General features: G+C 36.0%; 1 pseudogene; it reads right to left on the reverse strand.

Annotated features, from left to right (window-relative positions):
- Positions 1 to 5,394: 5,394 nt before the first annotated feature.
- On the reverse strand, positions 5,395 to 27,816 carry LOC122325061 (annotated as a pseudogene).
- Between the last annotated feature and the right edge of the window lie 90 nt (positions 27,817 to 27,906).

Genomic DNA, 27,906 nt, shown 5'->3' on the forward strand with positions numbered 1-27,906 from the left:
ATTTTACTGGTAGTGCATATTTATGCATAATATTCTCAAAACTCCCAGTTTGATCCCGAGGTCAGAGTTGAGAACCCCTGATGTTGATATTGTATGATATATCGAAATGTTAATACAGGGTTTTACTAAAGTTATGCTATGATACTGCAAACTGCTTACACAAATACTAAACATTAAAATTAAAATGAATTCTATGCCGCCGCTATCTCAGGTTCCGAGAGGCCGCTTCAAATTCCGCTTTTGATCCCATCGAATAGCTGATTTTTTTGATTCATTGATCGCTTTTCTCCAAATTGTGAAATCTTCTCGCACGTGCAGCTCTAGCTGGGGATGGATTTTGACATTCCTGCAAATAAAAGCTTTCATCTAGCACCCACTTATGAAAAGCGTGGTACAATTTTTAGCCTATCTCAGGCTCAGTTTCAAATTCCATTTTGATCCCATCAAATAGCTGATTTTTTTTTTTTTTTTTCCTTCCAAAATTGTGAAACTCTCGCATGCAAACTCTAGCTGGGATGGGTTTTGACATTTCTGCAACAAAAGCTTTCATCCAGCACCCATTTTTGAAAAGCATGTACAATTGTTATCTGGGGCTCAATTTCAAATCTCTGTCATGGAGGATTGTGACTCTCAAATTTATGGAAAGGCTCTGGGCGAATCCAGAGTTGCTCCACGCTTAACCGCTCCAGCGCCATGAACGAAAAGGGCTGGAACGAATGCTCAGTAAACTGCTTCTGACATGTGTTCTTATATTAAAATATTTTACTTTTTGTAACGTGCAAAGAAGCGATGTCTTTCTTCATTGAATCACCACCGCTTGAAAACAGGTGAAATGATCAAATAAGCATGAAAATAAAAAAAGGGGCATTTAAATGCATCAAAGTGGCGTATTTATTCTGGTTTTATTCATTTTTAATACCAATCGTGATTGAGCATGCAGTGAAAAATTGACAGAAAATAATAGAATGGTGCCATCTACTGGTTTTACTCTGTTACTATATAAATACATTTTTATTAACAGTGGGGTTTTTTTGAGATAATTTACTGATCTGTTATGAATGTGTGATCCTATTAGGCTTTTATAAAATTATATTGCAAATAAGCATGTTTTAAGATTTTTAGGATGTTTTAATAAGTTTAAACAGGTGTTCATTTTTTTGTTTTTGCACTCGTGGTGCAGCAGTCAAGACATCAGCCTGATTTTCTAGCGGTTTTGATGACTTTTAATGAATTTATTTATTTCCAAGAGAGGATCTCAATCGCTACAAACACATTTTCAAGTAAAAGTTTGTTTTATAAATAGGTTAATAACTATAAACAAAATAAATGTTTCTGATTTGGGCAAGATATTGTGCATTTGAGGGGCAGTTATATCCACTAACTGATTAAAAATAACCACAAAAATGGTTTCGTTCTGAGAAAAGGTCCACCATGCAGTAGGTTTAAATTGGTGCAGATTAACTAAAACTGTGCCAAAAAACATCTATTTCAAATAAACGCCGTTCTTCAAACTTTCGAATCATTAAACGATCCTGTAGAAAAAAACAGATTTTTGCACTTCATTATGTAGCACAGCAATTTTCAACTGTGATAATAATAAGGTTTCTTGATTGTCAGATCATATGACACTCAAGACTGGAGTGCTGGAAAATACTGCATTGCCGTCACAAGAAAGAAGAATATATTCAAAAAAAAAAACATTTTTGAACCATACTTTGATCAAATGTTAAGTCTACATTCTACTAAAATAAAAAGTGGCAACTAATTACATTTTTATTATATTATTATTATTATTATTATTAATATTATTGATATATTATTTTATATATTATATATATATATTATATATATATATATATTTATTTTTTTATATAAAATTTAATAATAAAAGAATTTAGAAAAATACACTTATTTGGTGGTGCAACATGAGATATCATTCTACAGTAGGAGGTAGTTATATAATTATATATTTTTTGTAATGTAATGAGCAAATCTGTGCAGATATTACAGTGCATTAAAATAATAATAATAATAAAGGCAGTGTATCTGCATGTTTGAATGATTAAAAATCCAAACCCAAAGTATAATATATATATATATATATATATATATATATCAACTACTTTCCAAACTCTTTTGAAAGAAATTAATGCTTACTGTATATTCACCAAGGATACATTTAATAAAAAAAAAAAAATAAATAAAAATAATAATAATATTAGAAAGATTTCTGAAGGACCATGGCACACTGAAAGAGTTATGCTACCGAAAATTCAGTTTTGCCATCAGAAATAAATAATAAAAATAAAAATAAATTGTTATTTTAAATCAAGATAATCGATTCTTTCACGCATTACAAAATATACCTTCCTCGGATCTTACCGGACCATTAAGTTTCCCCTTTACAACATAAAGCTGTGATATTACAATATTTTCATGAGCCAGCAAAATTATGTAATATATAACTGTTTTATTATATCATCCAAACAACCTTTCATGAATCTCAGGGGATAAATTACATGTTAATGTCTTATGGTTGCCTGGTACATTTTGTTAACTTCATTAGAGTTCACAAGAATGATTCACGCCACATCCGATAATAGATAATATCTTATTATTGATGTACTGCATAATGTGCCTTTCATATCCGTAATAAAGACACTACATGAGATATATATATACAGCATGTTCAGATACACATCCAATACTCAGTGACCTCAACGGGGCATATTTTCCAGATATTCTTGTTTATAATGAAAACCACAGTTCACGCATGGAAATTCATGTGCACTTCTCGTGATTGTGCAACTGGAAGGCTGATGCCGATGGCATGGCGAAACACACCGCGTCCATTAAAGATCAGTTCGTAAAACAAAGGATAAAACAAGGCATATGACAATATACATCACTCCACCGCCAAGAAACACTCAAAAGGAATATCAAACGGCAACATCTGACGTGTTTAGTGGTGGATACACTCTGAGAATGATCATGCTAACAAATAGTTTGACATGGAAAGCGAAATAAGCAGTGAAGCTAGTTCTGATCGCGTATACAGTATCTTAGTTCCCTTTAGCTATTTTACCCCGTAACTGTGCCTGAAACGAGTAAACCAACTTAAAAGAGTAACCGAGCCACTCGAGCTTGGACTTTGTCAAGTAAACCTTGGTTGTTTGCAAGGCAGCGCTGTAATGAAACTTGACTAATAAATCACAGCATCAAGCGCCTGTTGTGTCCTAAAATTCCCATCTACGGCAATGTCTCTCGTATCACATCTGGGATACTTTTTTCATTTCATATAAACACAGACGGTACCATCTTGCATCTCAGTTATCGGCTATAGCGAAATGACCTCGGGGATTTCAGTGTTAATGCTACTGCAGCATTATCGCAGTGTTTGACTTTTTACTAGGCCGATTTTGATTTTAATTGTTCGTTATAATCACTTGTTTCTTTGCTAAAGGATAATAGAATCTTTGTCTTTGTTTTTATATGTATTTGTCAACTTTCTGCATTGGTATGTATCCTGATCGGTCTGCTTTTAGCATCTATTTTATATTTTATACCTCAGTTTAGATACAAGGCATACTTTCTTAAAAATTTTTTTACTTGCTATGAAAGCTAGAACTGCAATAGTTTGTACAATTTACACTGGGAAATTTGGACACATATTTTCCATGTTTTTAACTGCTTTAACCGTGTTTTTACTTTTGATTTGTGTCAAAATTAAATATGGACACATTAGTGTTAAGCTGAATGTATACCTTTTATTGTATTCAAAATAAAATGAAACATAATTTTTGTGACAAAGATCAGAACGCCTATTATGATGTTGTATGTTTTGATGTGCGCTCTGCATTACTCTCTAATACTTTTCCTGCATAATTTCTAACAAAACAGTGATCAAATGTCTAATTAGAAGTCTTAAACCTTTCCGGCACTATATAGATATATAATTAAATTACGATAATATTGTAGTAATATAGAAGTAAACTTCTACCAGTGGACGTAAACAGTTAAGTAAACAGTTAAATGTTTTTTTAAATCCTAGTGTTTGATATTAATTCATTCATTTCATATTATATATATATATATATATATATATATATATATATATATATATATATTATATTATATATTTAATTTTTTTCTGTTTACACCTGATTCCTTCTTGTTTTTAATAATGATGTTTAGGAATTTAATTGAAGGCAATTAAGGTCAATTTGACTCAAGTAGCACAACACAATGTTTAAAATCATCGGACATTAAAAATGTTTCTCTAGTGAATTGTGAAGTAAAGTAGCAGAGACACTGAACAAAGATGAAACTTACTAGTGTGCACGTGTTGAACAAATGTGTCTACGCACAGCACTGAATAAAACAAGGCAATGCAGTTTTCATGTCAATACTGGCTTTACACCTAAAAGTCTATCTTATAATATTTGTTGGTTCTAGAACACGCTCAACAGATGCACGAGATCTTTACCACAATTCACTTGCTGCCTTGCAAGCACAAGTATTTTGTCAAGGAACCTCAAATATTGCCTAGACATTGCATTGAAAACTGTGCTAACATGAGTGTTTTGATATATAACTAACATTTTCACGTTATTTTTTTAAGGTTCGTAATCTGATTCTCAAAAAAGGTCCGTTAGGTATTTCTGCTAAACGGCATTTCTGCGCTTAATAAATTCCCTACGAATTGATTGGAAGCACGTGACTAAAAAGTTAAGGTTTTGTGCTGCTGGGACACTTTGGAGTCGCAGCAGCACAGAACGTGGACATACACTCGCTTTTAATTAAACATTTAAACAGTCAGCGGCACTTCAGATCTTACTGCAAGTCTCTGTCAGTCAGTAGTGCATCAAAAGAACAGTGATAAGCAAAGGAATTTAAGGAAAGGGGTCACATTCACACAGGCACATGTACACTAACACACAGAAAATAAACTCAATATGTGATTAAGGCATTCGACGAAATATTGCATGTAGCCCCGATGTTATATGTCAAGGTCCTTCTGATTTCCAAGCAGATAGATCCCATGTACTCTGCAGATGAATGCAGCCAAATAGAACTCAAATAATGATCGATAAGCCAGTCATCTCAGAATATCCCATGTGAATGAAGCAACTTTTGGACACTAAGGGCATATTTGGTTTGGGTATCAGTTTTTTCAACACAAGCAAGTATTTCGGAGTGACACAGGTGAGTTCAACCTTCATGGAGTATCTAGATCAGCAGTCTGATGATAAATAATTCTAAAATCAATTGAAAAGTTTATAATTACGGTTTGTAGAGTAACAGTTTACTCCTACATTGGACTCTAGGAACCAAAATGGCCGCCAAGATTGGCCACACAGAGTTCCAAACCATACAAAACGACATTACTGCCATCTACGGAGACTGACAATGGGAACAGGAAGTCGGCATGCTGTTCATTATGTCGTCCTTCATAAAGTCACCGACATAAAGTCAGCACCTCAAGATGAGCCACTTTTTGACCTTTGAAGGGATTTTGAAGAGGAAAATAGTTTTAGCAGAAGGAGCGAGAGCTTTAATTCTCAGACCCACTCCTGCATGGATCTCTTGCAGTACAGTATGTGGCGCTGCGATCCTTCCTCTTGAAGCGAACACGGTGTAAAGCAGCACCATCATGCACAGGGCCAGGACGCACGGGATGGCGATGGCCACCGCTTTCTGCTCCACCGCTGCTCTCCAGCTTGAGTACGATGTCAACGCTCATCATTGTCATATTGTGGCGGTTCTTCTTCCTGTGGAGGGCTCCAGTCCCAGTCGGGTCGGCGGGTAAGCCATCGCAGCCCATAAAATCACGCAGGATGGACCTTGGGTAGCCAGGCTCCACTCTGAGTCTCTGGTTGTTGAACTTCCAATATTCCTTTCCCTTTGTAGAAGTACGTGAACCCTTTGGAGAAAAGGCAGACAGCTCAAATTGAACTATGCAAACTGGAAATTCTTAACTCCAAGGTACAATAACAATCACACCATTGCCTGTATAATTGCCTGTACCTGTGCCGCTTCAAATAAAAATAAAACATAAGTTTGAATTGTGTTTGAAGGTCCCATCTGGCACTGTGGCTTCAATTACGAAGAAATAGATGTTATAAGCCCAAATTCTGCCCAGAACTGCTTGTCCTCAAAAACTCAGCATGAACAAAGAGATTTGTGAGAGAAGCCAATTATCACACTGAAGGAGCTCAGATAATACCAGATTCATAAGACACATTTGAGGACTCACTACTTGCACAGAGATCATAGCTCAGTGAATCTTTTCTTCTACCAGTCAACACAGTGACCCCAAGTGAACCAATTACTTAAACTGAACTTCTGGAGAGATTTTAAGATGGAGAGTTGTAGAGCATTTCTACAGTCTAGTGGCTCAACAAAATACTGGTGATACACAAATGTGGTGATATTCTCTACACTTATGTGCATAAAAATAATAGGATAACTGACAATGGACATCTAGTGACATCGCATTTTAAATGCATAGATTTTAATATAAAGTGAGTTCTCTCGTTGTAGCTATATGAGACTCCACTCCTCTGGAAATGCCTTCCACAAGAGTCTGGAATGTTTCTGTGAGATCTTTTTGCCAGTTTATCCAGTAGAACACCAATGTTGGACAAGAAGACATAATCTCCATTCCAATTCATCCCAAAGGGTTGAGGTCAGGGTTCTGTGTGGGGCCAGTCAGGTTCTTCCACATTAAACTTATTCAGCCATATTTTTATGTACCTTTGCCTTATGCATAGAATTGTTTAAAATGTCTTGGATGAAGCATTAAAAATTCCATTCACTAAAGGTAAGAGGCCTTTCCCAACCCCTGAAAAACAATCCCAGTCTCAGACTTGCTCATCAGACTATCGAACAGAGAAGTGTGATTCACCACTACACAGAGCAGGTTTCTACTGCTCCAGGGTGCATTGGTGGTGTGTTTTACACCATTAAATGCAATGCTTGGCATTGCATTTGTGAAGGGAAGCTTGCATTCAAATGCTGATGCACATTTTTTGTGCTGATATTAATGGCAGGAAGTTTATAATCAGCAGAGTGGAGCGACTTGTATGCACCCCAGCACTTACCATGACCTTTACATGGTAACTCAATAATTTTGTCCTTGTATAGTTATAAAACAAAAATATTTTACTCTATAAGTGAAGTAGATATATAAAAACATATATATTTTACAATCTTGACTTTGCAATAATTTAAAATTGAACAATTTTGGGTCTTTTTTACCATTTTACTTTAATAGACTATATTTTACATATATTTCTACATAAAAAGTCTACATAAAATGCAAGCATATTCAAACTTACATTACCTACATAAAAACTCATTGTGTCTGAGCAAATGTGCAAGCCACCAGGCCATGACACCAATACAAATGCAATTATAAGAATAATTAAATGTGATTTCCAGTACTGTGAAACTCACATTTCAAAACTAGATTCATAATATGAACGAATTGGTCTGGGATCTTTGCAAGGCACTGCATAGTCAGCTCGGATCATTTCATGTCTCACCATTTTCTTTGTCCACAAAAGCTCCCTGTGGAGAGTCTGGAATGCCTTTCCACACAGTAATGGGTTTTGGATATCCAGGGTCCATGGTTCTCATATCCTCATTGTACCTCCAGTATCTGCAATAGTAGACAGAGACAGAAAAAAATGATCTCAGACATTATGGAACAGTCAAGTGAAGGCGCATATCCACTGGGTCCTATTGTACACTGTAGCTAGGAGCTATAAAACTGACCTGTCCCCTTTGAAGAAGTAGGTTTTGGCCACGTCTTCCCACCAAACAGCTGTTTCAATGCTCTGTGTGGGCATTCCACTGCCAAAAAGAGAAATGTCCTGAGGATATGTGGGCTGTAGAGTTGTATCCTTAAACACCCAGAACCGGTTGCCTTCAGAAAAGCAGAGAAAAGAAAAGATTGTCTTCAGTGTTTTAAAAAATGCATCTTCTTCTTCTAATAGTATCATTATTTAATACTGATCGTAACAATATAAAACCGAAGATGTTTTCAGACCTGTAGATTTAAATTTTTTTTGGTTTGGTTCACTTTTACAAGGCAAAATGTTTTTTTTTGCTAATCACATGTGAGTAAAATGGTTATATTCCTCATAGCATCGTCGATCAAGAAGTTAGCTCCGCAGGTTTATTGCCAATGTAGCCATTATGAATCAAATAAGCACAATAGATAAGCTGCTATTAGCAAATTTCCATTATGAATGATAATACAAATTGTTTCATTGATCCAATGGGTCAGAATGCCTTCTTGAGACATCCAAATTAGTCAAAGTTTGTCTTCAGTTTGTCGCTTTGGTGTGGATCTGAGGGCGACTGCTGTATTCATATATGTCTAAATGAACCAAACCAAGGGAGAATTCTGTGCTAGGTTCTGAAACTAACTCCTAACAAACCAGGTGTGAAAATGTCCTTAGCAGACCCTAAAATCTGAGCTCTTCCTTCACATATTCACGTCTATATTTAGCTTGCAAGGAAAACATCTTACCTTTGAAGAAGACAAATTTCCTCGCTGTTTTCGTGAGACGGCATCGATCTTGGGAGGCAAACCTCTCCAGAAGTAGCTAATTTGCATCGGGTATCCAGGCACCACAGAATTATCTCTTCACCCTCCAGAACCACTGATCCTAATAAGAGCGTACTGGTGTTAGGAAACACACAATTTATGTAAATATATCATTTTCTCAGTGAAGATGTTCATTATTCATACCTTGAAGACGAACAGCTCCTGTCGTAGGATTGCCAAAGTGTTGAACCCTCCGTCACAGATGTTGGGTTTGGAGTTGGGGTGGGCTGGTTTTGACTTCTGCGGAGGGCGATGAGGGCGACCCTGTCGGTCATGCTTTCGAGGGTCAGTCGGTAGGTGCAGGCGAGGAGGCGTAGCGGTCGTCAGCAATCTTGTAGGCTGAGGATTTTTGTCTGGAGGACCTGCAGGAATGAATACAGAATTCAAATCAAAAGAGTGTCAAATCTTTTAAAGATATTTTTGAAATCTCATGAGCCTGAGTTCAAATAAATGAATGCACACTTTGTATTTTGTGTGGTATAAAACTTCTATTCCATTTTCAAGTAATATACTGACTAAAAATGTCATGAGATAAAAGTAACACCATATTTCCTCAGTTCTTCAGTAAATTTGAGCGGTTTGTTGATTTATTGTTTTTTCAGTTCATGTTAAATAACAGATGTAACTTAACAGATATAACAACTTAAGATTTTAATAATGTATTAGTATACGTGTAAGTTAATTAATTAACAAGATTAAAAGTATTTTTCACTGACTGAACAAATTGAATATATATATATATATATATATATATATATATATATATATATATATATATATATATATATTTTTTTTTTTAATTCACAATTATTATAAATTCTTAATTTATAAATATACATTTATTATTATTAAGTAATATTAATTTTAATATTAATAAATGACCATAAAAATCTAGTATCTTTTTTTTCTTTAAAAGATAAACATGTATAATATTTTAAGAAGATTTCTAATCTTGACAGTAATGAGGGTCTGCATTAATTCATTAATTCATTAATTCATTCATTCATTCATTCAATCAATCAATCATTTAGTCAGTCAGTCAGTCATTTAGGTTGATTGCACCAAATTAATGTTTTAGCAATTACTTTAATTATTTCTCAAAGTAAAATAATAAGAGGTTATGCCAAACTACAAAAAATTCAAAAATTTCTTTAAAAATAAATAAAATAAAAAAATAAAATAGCATTTTTATTGCATATTTGAATAAAAACAGATCACCATTACCCATTATTAAAATCTTTTGTAAATTATTTCTTATATATGAAATCTTTAAAAGTTTTGTTCCATATAAAAACAAGTACATTTAAAAATATATGTACCAATAATACCACCATTTTAGTGTTCTGTAGTGGCAGGGTTTGGCGTTTCAAGGTAGTTCTGGTTGAAATGCAGTTGCTCATTGACCAGATAAGTCCAATAAGCCATTGTTTCTATAATAACCTGGTTAATATGATATGGCTAAGGATTTTGAGCAAAAGTTACAGTTAAGGATTTGAGCAAAATTGACAACAATAAGGCTTATTGTTTAAACGCACCATATATTTTCTGGATGCCCTGTAGATCGTCATGAGGCAGTTTGAAGCTTTCAGTGTCCATATACTGATAGAACGGAGCCATTATAGCTGTAGGGTCATTAGAATGCTCCAGTCCCAAAGCATGACCAAGCTCATGGACCGCCACAAGGAACAGGTCATTACCTAAGGAGTGTAGAAACAACAGCGAAAATATAAAATACAAGTGAAAATACAAACACAAGAATAGCTTTGTTTTTTCGCTGTGCTTGTACTCTTATCTTGAGAAGCATCTGGGATTATGACTCACCACTCAAGTGCCTGATCTGAGAACCATCTTAATGTTGTAATGTTCATGTGTACAGTGTGTGGGCATGACAGAAACAGTAGCTTTGAAACAGAATGCAAAACAGATCCCACGCTGCTTTGTATTATACAACAATATAACTGGAAATATCTTCCATGCTGACCTAATGATGAATGAAAATGTTACGTAAGCTATCCAAGGCATTGCGTTAAATGCGCACCTGGAGTTTAATTCAAACATTACGGTAAATTTTTCAAAAGCTGTACTCGCAGATGATGTAATATTAATTAAATAAAAGGCTATTTAAATGTACTGACATGATTTCGGTGAGTGCGTTTTATAACGTCAAACTAAAAGCGTAAAAGTATTTTTAATCACTTTTTTAATCATCTTTTTGTGCTTATATCGATGTGTTGACTAACATACTAACACTAAATTAATTTAGTGTAGTGTATTTATTTGATGTAACATTCAAAGTGAATGTATTTTAAATGTACTCAGTTTCAACTTAATTGCTACAAATGTGTAATTACAAATATATTTAAATGCATGACATATACGCTTTAAGATGTCACTTTAAAGTATTTTTTAGTTTACCATAAATACTTATTAGTACATTCAGAAGTATACCTAACCACATTTCAAAGACAAAACAATATTATTTCTGTAATAAGTACTTAAATGGTTGTTAATTAAGCCAAACCCTAATCCGAACCGTAACCAAATAGTTATATAAAATTACTCAGTATCTAAATGTATAATTACACTGTATCAAGGACACCTTAAAATAAAGTGTAACTATTGTTATGGTCCTCGTATGGTACATTTTAGAGCTTTGTACAATCCGATCGGCTAACAGTGGGATGGGAGCCGTTCACTTCAAAATTACCTGTTAAAAATAATCCCTAATTGCTGTTTAGTTCATAACATGTTGATGGCAATCAGGCTTAATGTAAGAAAGAAAACCACACAGTGTGTGGTCCATATAGACTGTGGTGACTGTAATGAAGCTTGAAACCACGGGAGGGTATTATGCCATGCACGTGTAACATCAGAGACGGCAGCAAAACAAAAAGCTGAGGGTCCTGAGTGCAGGCGGCAGTAAAATGCCAGTAGAGAATGTAGTCGCAGCTATTCATTACTGTCTCGGCCGAGACATTTTGTGAAAGGAGATGAGCATCTTAAAAGCTCTCTGCATCCAGTCGGCCCAGGTAATTAAAGCTGAGTGCCTCTAAGTGCAGCTCGCAGTGAAGAGACGGATCTGATTACCTCTCATTTAATGGGTGCAACCATAACGCAAATACTACATATCAAACGAAGCTGACACCTGACATGCACACAAACATCAACATGTGCACACAAAAAACATATTCAGGCAAGAATATTCAGATGCGACCAACGACAGTGTTGATTATTTGCATTGGTGTCGAACCTGATCATCTGTAAAGTATTGTTCATGATACTTAGCTAATGTTAACTTTAAATGGTGTTGAGTATGCACTTAAATACCACGGCAGATGGATTTCCAGCGCGATCTCACAGCCATTTTTACATATTTTACAAGGTGGCTAATTCATACGAATTCGCATAACCTAAATTTTTTGCTAATTTGTATGTATTTTACGAGCTTGAATTTGTATGAATAACCTCCAACTAACCCCCGCACCCTAAACATACCCATCACTTGGGTTTAGACAAATCGAATTTGTACAAATTAACCACCTCGTAAAAATACATACAATTTGGTTGTGAGATAGAGTTGGCATTTCAGTAATCGTTCGTTAAGGATGGGGAAGATTACTGAAATCGGACTTTATTGGGAGTATGCAATTTTACCAACACAATTTAGAATGGGTTCTTTAAATGCTAGAAGTGTGACATGTCTGTAGTGCAATGGATGAAAATGTGTGCAAAGAACACTTTCTTGTTAAAACAGATGTTACCAAATCTAACATTTAAGGATATTTCAATCTTAATAGCTTTTTGAATGCTTAGAATATGAAAAAGGTTAACGATTTGGCCTTGGCTGACTATAACAGGCATGCGTAAGTCCTGTTGATCAGAACCAGACAGGTGGAGCTGGGGAGGTGGGGATTCAGAGGAACCCTCATAGGATCAGCTTACAATGAACATCTGAATCAGCGTTTAACCAATGCTGTAACCTCCTTGGCTGCAGAGGCCAATCAGCTTGTGCCGTGAAGTGCCAATAATGTTAATGCTAAAATACTGCAAGTTTCATAAATGAATTTTATTTATACACTTATTTCCCATTATTTACACATATATACCATTCTAAAATTTACCTCATGATACCTAATGCATCAACTAATATTAACACACAAAAATTTAACTGTAAAGTGTTAATATATACGGTAGCGCTAATGGCTCCATCACGCTCGGTGGCTGCATAACCTGGTTAAAATACATTGTTGAGTTTGCACTTAAATACTTAGGTGTCACAGCAGTTCAGCGATCTCTCCTACCAGTATTTACAAAGCACGGTTTGTTAAAACACTAATTTCAGCAAGTAAATTATAGTACTAATGACTTTACAAGTGAGTCTTGATTTGCAGAACTGCCTTCAGCTTAAGCTATAAAACGTAATTTGTTTTTCAGCTGGGCTTCTAAAAGCCTCCAAATGTCATTAATGATTTAGCTGCTCTATCACTTGTTTGTTCGCATTCCTGCTGAAACAGCGACTTTGTTTGTTTATTAATTGTTGAAATTGAAAATGTGGCCTAACCTGCCGCTTCTCTCACCATCATGGTTTGGGTTGCCCAGAGTCCAGGGTTCATCCGAGTCAAAGTGCGTGTCGCCCCTATGCCCGGCCCTGGGAAATAAGCGTGTGCCAGGAAGCCTCCTTCTCCATCAAAAGGAGAGCTGTCACCATGGAAACCAGAGGCGAAGATGATGGTGATGTCGACGTCACGTTTTCCGCTCTCCAGAGCGCTGTAGGGCACGGCCTCAAAGCGAAGCGGTGTGACGCCTTGCCATACGTCGAACGCCCGGCGAATGGCCTCGTGCGTTTCTCGTGCTCCCACTTTAGGAGTGACGTTTTTAATGCTAAAAACAAAACAAAGAGGAAAAAAACTAGTAAACATAAACACTAAGTCGTGGCAAAGTCCAAAATGGTTTGATTCAGGCTTGCTTGTGGTTCGCATTGCAGACTAAGTGCTTTAAAGCTTCAGACTTCCAGAGCTACGAACCCCATAACAGACAATAAAGACAATAACTACCCGGCACGTCTTTGTGGTGGTCTTATTTTAAGGTGGTTTCCATTAAAGAAGAAGTCTTTTTTTTGTTGCATTTCTGTTGTTGAAACATCATGAATCCGAGATATTTAAAAAAATGTATGCACTGTAAAAATCAAGCTGTTCAAGCAGAAACATTTTAAGTCAAATTGAAAGTCAAAAATGCTGAAATCACAAATAGACGATCACTGATCCATAACTGTATTTGTTTCTGATCGTCAGAATATCGTTTCAGAATATGTAACTTATTTTAGTGCAGAGATAACTCTGCAACCTTATAGATATTTGCTTGAATAATAGACACATTTAAGTCGCTTTGTACTAAGTCTGTTATGAGTTTGTACTTATTTCACTTACTTTTGAGTATGTAAAGATTATTGTATTCACAAAAACTCCAAAGCTGATTGCCTTATCTATTACAAAAACATCTACTGATATTTGTATTTGCTAAAATAATATATTTTTATGAAGCATTTCCCTTTAATTCATTTGTCTTACTGACTGCTCTCCATTAGCATAATGTTGTGTAAAATGTAATATTGCAGTATCTGTGTCTGTAGTATCTTCAGCTATTCTTTCTTCTTTGAAAATTTTTTCATATGTGCTATAAATGGTGTCTTTTGAGTTAGTGTTTTCCAAATTTAATCGGATATTAACATCAAAACCTTCGCCACGATCGAAATCCCCCACTATCAAATGTCATAGTAAAATAGTATGTGTTAATATCACAGAAAAGAGGGAGCATTTTCACTTCCATAGTGAGCTGCACCAACTGCCCTTAGACTGGCATCTCTGCTGAATTTCCCACATTGAAGTCTTTATCTGCCTCTAACAGACTGAGAGGCCCAGAAAATCTCAGCTGACTTTTCTCTATAGAGGCCAGTCACTCACTGCCAAGCCTGTCTTCATTTACATTCCATTTGCATAGGTGGCCCATCAATTAAAAAAGCAGGATTTGAATAAATCATTTCAGTTATCGCCCCGCTGTAACCGGGAAAGTCTAAATTGAGGTGAGAGAACACTCTATTTCCTCCAAGCCCTTTAGAAGGTAATCTTCAGGGAATTCAAATATGTTTCTTGAAGGTTAAAGAGTGAATGCTGGAGGTTATTATATGCTTGGCTGTGTCTTCGTTGCAGTGCAGCATATAGGACGGCGGTGACAGGACAATTTGAGCCACGTCCGACAGTTTCAACTTATCAGGGTTTGGTTTCTGAAGATTCAGTGCAATTCATCTTAAGAGTTAAACACCAGATAGAGACAGTATTTATACAAGATGTGAGATGATATGTAAACAGGAAGTGATATCAACCAAAGCAAAGAGTAAGCGTTGGTCGCACTACTTTAAACATGAAAAATGTCTTTGGATACTGCAGCAGTCGTGATATGACGAAGTGATCATCCAAAATGTAAAAACATATCTTTTCGAAGCAGGAAAACATGAAAGTTCTTCACATGAGCTTGTGTTTCTTTTCTGCCACATTTGCATACACGTGTCAATGTCAGTGCAACAAAAGGGTGGCGTGACGTATTTTTTGGTAGGAAGTATAGCATACATTTTCCGAAAGAGCACTGGATTCAAAGAAGAAGCAGAAGCAAGCTACATGTAAAATAAAGCGATCAACATCTAGCATACAAATCAAAACTGCCAAATGAAATGTTAAAAAGGAATGATGGAAATGATGTACTCCATCTATGTTCTGAATCCAGACACTGACACTGACAAAAATGTGATTGTGCTTTTTAAATTAAATTTACCTAGCTAGAATATTTGGTTAGTAATATCTTGTAATATCATGCTGATTGGAGAAAGAGTTGAGTGATTCTTGAGTGAACTATTCTGCAAACATACACGTTTAAATAACACTGTGTTTACTGAATAATAATTTTAACGAAATTTTGATTAGTACGTTTATTTTCCAAAATATCGCTATGATAAACCAAAATGTAAATAATTAGTATACTATGCCTTTAACACAACTGTACCTTTAAGACAACTTATTTAAAGCTCCATTATACATTTCAAGCATTTCATTTCACAGTTCTGGCTTTGCTGTATTTATAGACCAAATTGTTAAATCGTTAACACTGACAGAGGAATCATGTGTCTCTCTAACCTGTATGTGATGTGTGTGCGTTGCCACTTCTGTCCAGTTAGTGCATAGCGCTTCTTCCTGCGGGACCCAGATATGCCACCAAGCAGGTCCGGTACCCCACATCTGGGTTTCTTCATCCAGCTTAAAAAAAAAAAAAAGAGCAGGCGTGAAGTGATTTCTGACCTTCAACACATTAAAAACTAGGTTAGCTAACACTGTTGCTTTAAGGCATAACTATAAAAGTGTTTGAATGGATTTAAAAATAACCGCTTCTGTGTTCATTCATCAGAACACTTTTCAAATGAATCTTTTGTTTACTCTATTGTTATATATTCTGAACCACTTGAAGTCGCTGGACTACAGTTCGTAAAAGAATACGCACGAAACATATATCACTGACATTCAGCACCAAATTATAGTCATCAGGATCCCTAGTGTCATAAAAAGTTCTATTTTACTGCGAGTTACGTAATTCCATCATTACAGCTTACGTTAATTAGCTTTTAGAAACTCGCTAACACGAGATGTTCAGATAAAGGATAATATATTTCTTTACATCACTGAATGTGAAAATCAGCGCCTCGTCTTAACTCGTCATCAATAAACCATAACACGAAGACACAAACGGAATAAAAAGAACTGTTTAAAGGCAGAATAAAATGGACTGCAAGGTCAAGCAGAGAGCGCTCATGCTTCATAACACAGTGCAGGCCTTTTCAAATAACTTACACGAGCAGTAGAAAACGTTCTCAAAACATTTTAGATTGGAAATTGGCTTATAGTGTCTAAGTTAAACATCGGAGATCAGAGATGAAACATTCACAAAGAAAAGGTGATTAATCTGAATCAAACATGAAATTATTTAATTAATGACTTGTTTCTAGGAAACTGTGTCATTTGTATCCCATTTTTACATGCATTATTTACTACTCAAATAATTAGCATGGAAAATAGATACTGCATTCAGTCATATTGTTTGATAGAGCTTATGTTTTATTGAAATTTTGGAAAACCTGCTAATTTGGATGTCCTTGTTCATCACCATTAGTTTATTGAGTTACATATATATATATATATATATATATATATATATATATATATATATATATATATATATATATATATATATATATATATACTCTGGTCTCATAAAAATGTATATAAATCATTTTAAATTCCTGCATAAATCAGAAACAGTCATATTGATATGTTTTCTCATGTGGCATGATGATAAGCCAATTTTTTAAATAGAATGGGCCTAATATGTTGTAGTCAGTATTAAATATGCGCACTTTACGCGTGACTTTACTGTGTGCTTAGGAGTACTTACTCTATTGTCTCCTTGTCTAGACTCCCAGTGATGTTTAGTCCATACTTGTGCTGCATGGCAGCAATAGCAGAATGCATTGTTTGGGCTGATCGCAGGACAGCCATGTTAGGTTGCGTCTTGTGGATGTATCCATACCTCTGTAACCACGCCTGCAAAAGACAGAACAAACATAACCTCAACACATATCCTCAGCTAAACCCCAAAGCTCAGCTTTGCTGCCCGAACAACAAAACAAAGCATAAGAAGCTAAACATGCCCTTGCGAGGTTTAAAAAGAAGCCTACAAGTTTGAGGGTACAGGATTTCAATTTATCCTGGTTCTCAGATGGTTTCGTTCTCGAGATGAGACACTGAATGCTAACCTAACATGATACCGAAATTGTTTGGCATACAAAAGTCAGACAACAATGTCCATAGAATCATAGGATCAAATTAACATGAACCAGTCCCAACAGTACAGTATATGCAAATAACTGATATGATCATAATTTATTAAGAATATACATTTAAATACGTGGAATATAGTTTCAGTAGTAACTACATTAAAGTTTATTTCTGTTTAGGTAACACTTTATTTTATGCTTACACCTATTATCATGCATAGTGCTAGAATATTAGCCATGTATTAGTGTTAATTAAGCACATATTAATGCTGTATTCTTCATTTTTAATCATACATAATACCTAAATCTAACAACTATCTTAATAATATTAATAAGCTAAAGTGTTACTGAAATTACTTATGAAGATGTACTTGATTCCTTGCCTATGTGGGTCAAAACCGCATTAAATTGATTTAATGTAAATTTACACTTTAATAAATTTTTGTTTAATCATAAAAACGCAATTAGCATTAGAGAACATTCGCACTCAGTTCACACTTATGTATATTATTTTAAAGCATTCTATTTATGTGATATGTACTATTTTATGCTGGGGTCTATGTCTTTTCACACAAGGATGCTTAACTGATGAAGTTTGACGGACATCCCTTTTACTACATGCTTATTTAAACCATATTTAACCACACAGCTAAGCAGTTTAACCATGGTGTTTTTAGAAAAATTGGGGTTATACAAATGCTAATCGATATGCCAAAACACCATGGCAACTTGCTAAGTTTTCTAATCAATTTTAACATGTATCACGCTGACCTTCCAGAGATGCTAGTTTTGCTAGCCTCGCGATTTAAATGGCTGTAATCATTTAGCATACTACTTCAACCGCATTTCAGGAATAGTAAGGGTACTACGTTAGTACACAGTCCTGAATTCAGTAAAAGGCATACCTAGAGAGTGCTAAGTGTGAGCAAAAGAACATTTTATGAACTCTCGTTGTTGTTGCAGTGAACTGTAATGGCCTGTTGTAATGCGTCCTATGAGAGCTGTGATTTGAGAAGAGTGGTATTCTGAAGGTGCATGTTAAGATCATTTCATTCCAAATAACATTATGCTGGAAAGAGCTTTTAAGATAATGCACTTGAGGTCAAACATACTTTGAAACAATCAATAAACAAAAGGCAAACTAAACGTTTTAGTGCTCTGCATACACATAAATCAATACTGAACGTCTGCATATGTACATGTACGATATATTAATATACATGCATACGTATAAGAAAAACATTTATTTCAATGTCAGTGTTGTACGTGCGTCTCGAAAAAGGACATTAGGTTATATATCTCGCAGGCCTATTTTTTCTTACGAAAGCAAAATCGGTTGAGAGCCAAATTGATTCTCTAGCACTAATCAGACCCTGCGTCTCTAACCAACACAAGGGCTGATTACTAATTTATATGAAGAAAACACAGATGTGCTATAGAGCCGCAGGGGCCTGGTATGGCAGGGTGTAACCATGGTGATAAAGAGTCATAGATAGAAGCAACTTTGTCATCCTCCGGGTGTTGTAATCACTCTCTTGTGAAGCTATAAATACAGAGCTCAGCCAAACTGATGCGCATTAAACATGTCAATGAAAGAAAAAAATCTGTGACGTCAATATACTTAATATGTGTCGAATAAAATCAAGATCTGCTCTGCGGGTAAACACACAGGCGCTCTCACACTCATGTTTATGCATAAATAAAGCAATGCGATGAAAAACAGGCTTAATAGGTGAAAAATGGAGCATCTAGCAAACATGATTGTATAATTTCACATCTTTTCTGCGGTCCAACACTGTTCCAGCATCCCCAACCAAAAGAATTTGATCCAAATGAGGCAAACGATCTCTCCGAGATTTATTTGTTTTTTTCTCAAGTGTAATTATTTATTGACCCAACCAATCAAGAGCAAAAAAAAAGAGAGAGAAAAGAAAGCAATACACAAAATTACAGTTGTCAAAAGTCAAATTTTATAATAATCTTTATAAATAATGTTTTTAATGCTCGCTTCGGATGCATTATTTATTTGATCAAAAATATAAGAATACTGTGCCATATTATTATAATTGAAAATAATTGTTTGTAAATGTAGTTTGTTAAGAAGCCATTATTCCAGTCTTTGGTGTCACAGAAGTCATTCAAATTGGCTGCTTAAGAAACATTATAATCAATGCTGATCTTACAGACCCCACTTTTGAACGATAGTCTATAACTTCTTAAACATAACATACTGTAACGTCACCAGATATAACCATATTTTGTTTAATATTTCATTCTGTATCTTCCTAAATGTTTATGCTTGTCCAAATGTATTATGAAAAAAATGATTAATTCTGGTTGAACGTTTTATACACAAACCCTAACTGCTATCTTAGTAATGATTAATAAGCAGCAAATTCATTTACTGATGAAAAGTCATGTTAATAGCGAGAATTGGACCTTGAAATAAAGTTTATTTACAATTTTTAATACAAAAGCTTACAAACACTTACATTTATTAATGCTTAATAACACTTCTCATAATTTCTAAGTATCAAAACCAGATGTCTTTGAATCACATGTGTAAACCATGGTGTATATTGTTAAAAAAAATACATTATTATTAACTTTTTAGTGCACCACCCACTGCACTGCAAATTGACAGAGCATAAATATTTCACTAGGAGGGAAAAAAACTGTTGCCTGAAATACAAATATCCTAACTAGCCACCTGATCTCTCCAAAATGTGTCTATACTATTTACAATAACACAGGCTTTATTAATTACTGTTTGCAGAATCTGACAAGAGTGAATATTACCCACAGAAAGATGAGATGCAAAACAAAAGGATGATTTGATTTTTATGCGAAGGGCTAAAAGCTGACCAGACCTATCTCCATAACACACACACAAGAAGTGCTTTAAAACGCGGGGTTTGATTTCAGTAGCGAACCAGGCTAAGACAGGTTTTCTTGATGTTCAAAGTGCTTAGTCATTAGGTGGTGGTTTGCATCCTGTCACAATCTCACCCTACCATGACAACATGAAAATGATCATTACCCAGAAGCTGCTGCCACATTTATACCAGATGGCAGAGACAGACAGAAAAAGGGCATGACGGGATGATGATGAAAAACTTCCTTCTGGAGGACGTTGGAACAACAGTGTTCCTTATGGAGACCCTTGAGTATATCCACCAAGATGAAAAATCTATTATAAACACATAATGTGAAATCTGACGAGAGGCTGCAGTATCATAGATAGAGATGTGTGCTTTTATATATCCTATAAGTACAGTAAAATTGTTCTGTTTTAACTGCGGTGTGTTTAATAGTGTCTGTTTAGTTATTTGTGTCAGTTATTATATAACTATATAAAACCATCAAACAAAACTTTTAAATAGATACTAAGATTTAATAAGTGTTGATGTACTGAAATAACTAAACCTGAAACTGAAATAAAAATTCATAAAACTATAGACTTACAGAAAGATATATTTTTACTGTAGCCTTTTTAAAACAATAAGTTCCCTTTAAATAACTATAATTTTACTCTATATTACATATGCTTTGCATTAACATAAACTGGCCATAATGCAACTTCACCTGCTTTCCACTGCAGAATTTTCTCACTTGTTCTTTCTCTGTAGCTCATTCTCACTTTCTCTCTCACTTCTCTCATTTGCATCTTGCAGCAAAAGCCAATCAATGAAGTCAATTACAGGAGTCAGTATGCTGAAATGCAGTTGCATCCTAAAATGTGGTACTGTTTCCAGGCAAACAAATTCTCCGTGCAAATAAACTGCCATATTTTCCCCTGAGTGCAACGCCATCACCTTCCTAGGGGTCAGTGGAAGATCTAACCTGTGATAGAGAGGTAAAAACCTCAAGTACTGCTGCTCTACACACAGTCTGCCAGGAACTAACCAGCAGCCAGGAATATACTAACCTCCTCTACTTATCTCTTGTTCATCTCCGTCTCTCCCTCCTTTCCTTTTTCTTTCTGAAACTCCATACTGGGCCAAACAACCTCTTTTATCCACTTTCTATGCTTTTAATCAGCTGTAAGCACATGAGCGTGTGTATGGTGTGCATTGTGAGTTGAAACAGGCTTCAGGCCAAAGTGACTCAAAGATACTGTGAAAATTGGTTTATTTCCATTCTCTTCCATTCATTCAAACAGATTTTTGGTGCTTGCCCGTGCAAGGCTTAGAGTTACAGTGTTGGTTCTTGTGGATGGTTGCCAAGATGTTGATATGTAGTTGCTAAGTGATTTTTTAGCTTGATGTGGTTTGCTGTAAACTGATGCAAGGTGTCTCTAGGCCATTGCTTAGATGTTTTTTTTTTTTTTTTTAATGCAGTATTTTTTTTTTACAATATTTTGAATTTGGACTGCAATGCCTACTTTAACCACTCAACCACTGTATGTCAAAATGTGTATATATATATATATATATATATATATATATATATATATATATAGTTTTCATTAGCTGAACTCAAAGATCTAAGACTATGTACACAAATGGCCTATCAATACACTTAAAAAACATTTGGACGTAGTGTCCATGATGAGGTTTCTCAAGAGCATTTTTGAAGCTCATAATATGCGAAGCCAAAAGTCGCCATGTTGGAATCGCATTTATTTTGAATTTAATTTCCCCACTGTTTCTGTGTTCCCATGTTTCCTCTGCTCAACTCGTTTCATGGTAATGAATTAATTCCTCCCCTTGTTTTCTCATTATCCTGTCTATTTAAACTCCATTCAGTTACTGATCTAGCTGCCGAGTATTACTTATTAGCCTCTACCCTTGTTTCTCTCTGTTTTGGATTTACTTTGCATTGTGCTTGGACTCTTATCCTTACGCCTCTGGCTTGCTTTGTAATCGAATTGATTACAGAGACCGTCTCTGCATTTAATAACAAATTGTTCAATCTCTTCATTATACATCCCTATCACTGTATTCTTCTACTTTATACTGTTCAGTGCTTTGCTACAACCTGTGTTGTTAAAAGCGCTATATAAATAAAAATGACTGATTGATTGATTGACTCTTGCTCGTCATCTGACTACCACCTCTTGTCTCGCCCTCTAGATATTGTTTGCCGTTTGCAGACCCACACTCGCCCTAGGACTATTCTTGTGTTTTGCCCATTCCACACCTGTTTGCTGTTATCTGACCCAGCCTGTATTTTTGACCACGATTGATATTAAAAGCTTTGCACATGGATTCGCTTTGACTCTTCCATTCTGCCCTTAACAATGAAGAACTTCAAGGCTCAATATAATGTAAAAAAATTTTTACCCCCTCACAGTTGTCATGAAAGACAAAATTAGCTGTATAAACCAAAACCACATTTTGTACCAGGCTGTAAATAGATTTGTTTCTGCTGGAGGTTGCTACTTGTATTTCTCTGAAATGTTGTTTACAGATCTGTCTAAATCTGTGTTAGTGAGCACTTTTACTTTATGCCCAGATAATGTATCCACCTCACAGGTGTGGCATATCAAGATGCTGATTAGACGACATGTGTTATCGCACAGGTGTGCCTTGGGCTGGCCACAATAAAAGGCCACAAATCTGCAGTTTTATCACACAGCACAATGACACATGTTGCATGTTTTGAGGAGCGTGCAATTGGCATGCTGACTGCAGGAATGTCCACCAGAGCTGTTGCCCATGAATTGAATGCTCATTACTCCACCGTAAGCCATCTCCAAAGGTGTTTTAGAGAATTTGGCAGTACATCCAACTGGCCTCACAACCGACTCCCACTTTGCATATCCAAAGAACATCTGCAGCAACTATCAGAAACCATCTCAGGGAAGCTCATCTGCATGCTCATCGGATTTTCGACCTGACTGTAGTTCGTCGTCATAACGAAGTGAGTGGGCAAATGCTCACATTCGATGGCATCTGGCACTTTGGAGAGGTGTTCTCTTCACAGATGAATCTCTATTTTCACTGTACAGGGCAGATGGCAGACAGCATGTATGGCATCATGTGGGTGAGCGGTTTGCTGATGTCAACGTTGTTGATGGAGTGGCCCGTGGTGGCGGTGGGGTTATGGTATGGGCAGGCATATGCTATGGACAATGAACATAGGTGCATTTTATTGATGGCTTTTTGAATGCACAGGGATAAGATCCTTGATGAGATCCTGAAGCCCATTGTTGTGCCATTCATCCTCAACCATCCCCATGTTGCAGCATTATAATGCACGGCCCCATGTTGCAAGGACCTGTACACAGTTCCCGGAAGCTGAAAACATATTTTTTATTGTGGCCAGTTTAAAGCACACCTGTACAATAATCATGTTGTCTAATCAGCATCTTGATATGCCACAACTGTGACGTGGATGGATTATCTCGACAAAGGAGAAGTGCTCCCTAACACAGATTTAGACAGATTTGTGAACAATATTTGAGAGAAATAGGCTTTTTGTGTACATAGAAAAGGTCTTAGACCTTTGAGTTCAGCTCATAAACAATGGGAGCAAAAACAAACGTGTTGTGTTTATAATTTTGATCTGTGTGTGTATATACAGTATATATATATATATATATATATATATATATATATATATATATATATATATATATATATATGTATATGTATGTGTATGTGTGTTAACATTTAGTCATTTAGCAATCAAAATCAAATAGTAGGTGATTATATTATAGATAAAAACACAATTTGGTGCTGAATGTATATGAACTATTATAATTTCATATGAATTTGAACATATTATGTAAGTGGCTATACTGAAATAGTATTTAGCATTTACCAACTGTGCCCTATTTACTTTTTCCCAAGAGAAAATTATTTAACATATTGGCGCATTGCTGATAAATTTGTAAAATAAAAATTTTATGAAAACATGATTTTTAGAAAAAAGTGAACATGAAGGTACACCCCTAAACTTAACTCTCAGTGGCAAGTAAGCCGATCATATGCAAATGAGACTGTATGAATTCATATTCACTCACCACCAATTTAACCATTATATTTCTACAAATATACTGGGGTATATTTGTAGGAATAGCCAAACATACATTGTATTGGTCAAGATTATATTTTGCTTTAATGCCAAAAATCCCTAGGATATTAAGTAAAGATCAGGTTCCATGAAGATATTTTGTATATGTTTTTTTGAAAAAAAAAAGAAAAAAAAGATTAGTAATGTGTATCGCTAAGAACTTCATTTGCACAATTAGACCAATGTTTTCTGTATTTAGGTTAGTTTTTTTGCACACTTAGATTCCGGTATTTAAATGGTTGGCCATATTTTGTCCTATCAAAACAAACCATAAATCTATGGGAATATATTTATCCGTTCATATATTCATCTTTCAGATCGATCTTATTTTTGATAAAACTGCCACTTATGACTGGTTTTGTGGCCAAAAAAAGGGTCACGAATGTTTAGCAAGCGGAAGCATAATTCTCATGAATACTTTACTCCTTTTATGGCATCATGACAGCTCAAATGCATTTAAAACTTCATTTAAATTGATGAAGGGTCTGTACTTTGATGTCCACCTCCGTCATCCACAAAACCCACACTATCTTATCCGAACCATTAATAAGACGCATGACTGTTTACAGTAGCTCATTGGTCAATAGCACATAGCAACAACACCTGACACCCTATTAATCACATGTAGGACCACAGCTACATGAAATGTCATTACCGACTTAGCACTAAGCTAAGCACATTTGCACCTGTATGGGAAAGACGTGCGTAATTAAAGCCCTGGGGGCCCAATCTTGATTTCACCGCTGAATCCTTGAACCTTGCGCTTTCTAGTCTATTCCTAGTTCAGGATCAGAGGTCCCCCTTCCGAGCAGTCATTACTCATCTCGCACACACGCGTTCTCTTTCTTCCCCAAAGACCACTGACCTGTGCACTCAACTCACAACGGCTGCCAACCACTGCAGCCCTGCCAGCAAAAAAAAAAAAACAAAACAAAAAAAACCCACACAGGAGCTACATGGGTGGCAGAGAGCTGAAAAGAAGAAAGAGCTTCTAGTTACCAAGAAAGCGAAGAGCACTAATTTAGCATTCGGGTGGCTCTGTCGCACTGGTCTTATTGTAATTTCGCAAAGGACAGTTTCATCAATACAGCCCGCTCTAAAAGAGCATCAATATTACCATGACAATGCCATGTCCACCACGAGCTGATCCACTGGCACGGCACCCTCTACAACTCTCGCCTCCCAGCCAAACCGAACCGGGCGGGTGACAAATTCTCTCAATGTCAACCAACCCTGCCAGCAGCACTAAACATCACATTTGCGCCCATTCCAGCCCAAAGGAGTTTGGGGGAGAGTTGCTAAGCAACTTACATAATCTTTATGTGCTTCACATTATCGCAAGAGTCTGCGGTTGAGTAGCACTGAGTAAATCGAGGTCTTGCTTCCCCTATCACCCCATTGATCGTCGCATGGCCAGTCAGAGGCGTGTGATTGTCATCTCTGAGTGAATGGATTTGAACTGGAGGAAGGAGCAATATCTCTGATTGCTGCTGATCTCTCTCTCGTGCCTCAGGTCTGCACTGTTAAGAGATTGTGTTAAGTTGCGTAACAATGCACGTTTAAGTTAGAGTTTCTGTGCAATCGGTACAAGGAAAGAGAGTAGAATTATGCGGAATAGAATAGAATAGAACATGCTACTTAGCGAACATTTAGAAAATAGGCTGAAAAATAGAATTCATGTCCATCTACTCAGTACTGAGAATGGCAGAATAGAATGACATTTCTTTTTACTTTCTGTAGAATAGCAGCATTAGATTATATCGCGGTTAAGAACATAATTCTATTCTAATCTAATAATAACAGCATTGCTATCGTATTTTGTTCAGCACACCGAATAACAGAATTGTCTATATGGAATAGAGCGGCATTTCAATTTGCTTGTATTACAGAATAGGAATTCATTTGTTCAGGACGACAAATCACAGAATAGAATAGCATTTCACTTTGTGCTACAGAATAGAATAGTTTCTGTTTACTTTGCATGCAGAAGCATTCTATTCAGTGAGCAAGTGCAGCCCAGTCTTCTTTATTCTATTTTGTAACTTGGTGCAATAAGTAGACGGGAATAAAAGTCCATACTTTTGTTTTCTGTAAATTACAACACAAGACAGACAAGAAATATATTATGCTGGGTACTTTTTGGTAATAGAATGCAAAATTATATTCTGTTCCGCTCCTTTATACAAAGTAAACACACATTCTCTTCCATTCCAGTCGTCTATTTTCATGTTTTTTATTTATTTTACTGTGTATACAAAATTGCATTTTTATTCTTCAGTGCATAGAATTACTGAACAGGCTAAACCAGGCTGGACTATAGCATTTCTGTTTACTATATCGAAATAACAGAAAGAGGGTTGCATTCCTGTCCACATAATAGCTGTATATATATATATATATATATATATATATATATATATATATATATATATATATATATATATATATATATATATATATATATATATATATATATCTCTCACAGCACACAATCTACCAGGTGATTCGATGTGATTCTGTGCCCTGTCCTGGTTTATTTATGAACTGCGATATACCCACTTCTCGTCGGTCTCGGTAAAAACAGGACGCGTATACGCTTTTGTGTTCATGACTCAAGCTGAAGATGCTGATGCTGATGTTGGGCCAGTCTTACCTCAACGCTGAAGCGATGGTCTTCGGCCGCTGAGCAGCACATCCACACAGCGTGATGGAGCCACAACAGCACCGCATACGCACAGTCCAGCCTTCGCTTTTTAAGCAGCGTGCCGTTCATATTTGCAGATTCGCTCGGTTTTCCTTTATCAGTGACTATTTATGTCTCTATCCTCGTATGTCAGTTAAGCAAGTGGCGTTTTGGACCGAAGATGAAACCGTCGGAGCGCGGAGAAGCGTCGGCGTCCGCACATTTTGTCATTTGGCTGGCAATACACATTCCATCTTGCATGTCGGATGCGCTATTTCGAGGCATTTCTTCTGCTTTGAAACGTTACCTTTGCGAACAGGCAGGTTGCTTTTCTATATTGAGCAGCATCCAGAGCGTAAGCACTGCGCATGCGCTCTGATTCACTGGCCGGTGATGCTTGTTGACTAGTAGGCACCATTCATTCCGTCTTCATTCTTCTTTCTCTCTTGTCAATCACGGATCAATGAAGGTGTAAAAATGGCTCTTAGGGAGGCGGGACGCTGAAACGGCTGACACCGACGGTATAGCCTCTGGGAAACGGCCGTTAAATTGGGTCAGAGCCAGTACTTCCAGCGGTCAAGCATCCTTCTGTTTAATAAGATCATGATAATAACATTAGACCACTGATTGCAGGGTACTAGCCAGAACAAGCAAGAAATGCGTTTATAGTCCATAGGGAATTATTGATCAATATGGAACAGCATATTTATT

This window comes from Puntigrus tetrazona, chromosome 2 (assembly GCF_018831695.1).
Source record: "Puntigrus tetrazona isolate hp1 chromosome 2, ASM1883169v1, whole genome shotgun sequence".
NCBI classification, from domain to species: Eukaryota; Metazoa; Chordata; class Actinopteri; order Cypriniformes; family Cyprinidae; genus Puntigrus; species Puntigrus tetrazona.